We start from the raw sequence: 1,992 nt of genomic DNA, 5'->3' as shown, positions 1-1,992 counted from the left end.
GGACAAGAAAAAACCAAATATGGAAATACTGACTCTCTTTTTATCCAAACATCATGCTGTTTCACTTATGAATCTATGTCCCAAATCAGGCCAACACCATTTCTGAGCACCACCTTGTCACGTATTCGTATCAACTATTATATTTTTTAAACAAAATTATTTTTACATTAATAGCAAGACATCATTCAATTAATTTAATGACAAAGCCCCATACCTATGCCGGCATCAGTAAATATTGCTACCAGAAAATGCTGAGAAAACCCCAGTAACAGAGGAATCACCAAGAAAGCACAAGATTCGAGCAACATGAACAAAAACAAACAAAAAAAGACTCGTGCAAGTTAAGACAACCAGAGCTAACAATATTGATTTTTCCTTTGAATATCAACTATATAAAGTCCAAAATTTTGACTTTTAACTTCACATTTACTTTCACATTGTTCTGATCAACCACAAATCTTCCCAAACTACAATTGAAATATATCTTATCATATTATGAGGTGATAAGGTTATTCTTCTCATTCATTTATCTGATTTTCATGGTTGTCTAGCTGACAAAAACCACACTTGAAAAGCAATACATGACTTTAATTCACCAGAATAAAAGCAAGTAATTCAATGAAGATGACAAATACTCAACTAAGAATATAGTTTTCACAAGTAATGGGCAGATCAGTTTATAACCATAGAGACGAGTTATGCACAACAGTCATGAGCTTGAGATAACAACAGTATATATTCACACTCTGATTCAAAATCAACTGCTGCACACTCTTCTGGGCCACGAAACAGTAACGAACTTCACAGACAGCATATAGTTTGCTGTGGAGTGTGGTCTTTATTACCCACCCCCTGTCCTCCCACCCCCAATAGCTTGAGCGGACAAAAGGCGACTTAAAATCTTCCCCTCAAAACCAACTTTTGGGAGATAAATATTTTAATTAAATAAGGAATTGAACTCCCAATAAATCATAATAATCAAAATGTGGTGTGTCCCTTATGTGAATTCCCTCTCGATAATGTCTCTGTCATCACCTGCAAAATATTTCAGTGGTAGTAAACATAATGCTCGGGAGTCACTGGTCAACTCAGCGTCTGGACTGGGACACGTGTGTGAGACCATGCATCCCTGACGGCTACAGCTCCAGGCCGGCAGGGCTAGGCAGGAAACAGCTTTGTTTTGAGCAGGGACAAAGACAACGCAGCACCTCACAGCTACCTTGTAACTGGATCCTGCTTCGGTGTATTAAGGAAATAATTAGTAACAGTGTCTTAATTACTGAGGAATAGCCACTCTTATCACATTAGAAATTGAAATTCCTGTCACATATTTTTCTCGGAAGCCAGTCTAACTTTTGCCTTGTGTTCTGAAGATCAGCCTGTGCACTTGTTGATCTCTCACACATTGCAAAAACATGCAATTTCCCTCCCTACAGTATTTCAGAGAGGAAAATGTTAATTCATATCAGAGTTGCAATAAAGAGCCATTTGATTTCTAACTCTCATCTTTACCACTGAAAGAGACCAGTTAGAAATCCCTTCTATTAATTCTCCCCAAATACAGTTATTATTGTACCAAATCTTAGAACAAAGTACCCTGGACTTAAAAAAAGAGATTCATCTTATTTTTTTCTACTAACTATAACAGTTGTTTTTCTTCTTGTGCTTACTCTGCCAGTTTTATTACAAATAACATGATACTAGTTTCTGCTATTTTAGTACAGAGCTTAAATAAGAAGGTTTAAAAAAATCCTGGCTATAATTTTAGGTATATGAAAACCATTACCCTCTTTCAAGGGCCAATTCTTCCTCCTTCACCAGAATTTGAAATGGATCCGATGAACAGATGATTAGCAACAGATCGACTGGTATCAGGCAGAAAGCAACACAACCTTAAAAAGAGACAATGACTATGCTGATAAATCAATTAAGCAAATATCAGTTTTCACAACAGTACTTGAAGGAATAATGTTTGAGACCAAGCGTCCCTGT

General features: G+C 36.5%; 2 non-coding genes across 2 annotated transcripts; both read right to left on the bottom strand.

Moving 5' to 3' along the window:
* Window positions 1-1,109: 1,109 nt before the first annotated feature.
* Window positions 1,110-1,239, bottom strand: LOC129077406 (small nucleolar RNA SNORA63). Its single transcript, XR_008529854.1, has one exon. It is a non-coding gene; the product is annotated as a small nucleolar RNA SNORA63 (small nucleolar RNA).
* Window positions 1,240-1,565: 326 nt separating this feature from the next.
* LOC129077185 (small nucleolar RNA SNORA81) lies at window positions 1,566-1,741 on the bottom strand. The gene has a single exon (XR_008529784.1). It is a non-coding gene; the product is annotated as a small nucleolar RNA SNORA81 (small nucleolar RNA).
* Window positions 1,742-1,992: the final 251 nt, after the last annotated feature.

Source organism: Pteronotus mesoamericanus, unplaced genomic scaffold (genome assembly GCF_021234165.1).
Source record: "Pteronotus mesoamericanus isolate MK-2021 breed Mesoamerican mustached bat unplaced genomic scaffold, CSHL_Meso_final contig_116, whole genome shotgun sequence".
Taxonomy (NCBI): Eukaryota; Metazoa; Chordata; class Mammalia; order Chiroptera; family Mormoopidae; genus Pteronotus; species Pteronotus mesoamericanus.
The sequence above is the reverse complement of the archived record's forward strand: the minus strand, read 5'-3'. Positions and strand labels throughout refer to the sequence as shown.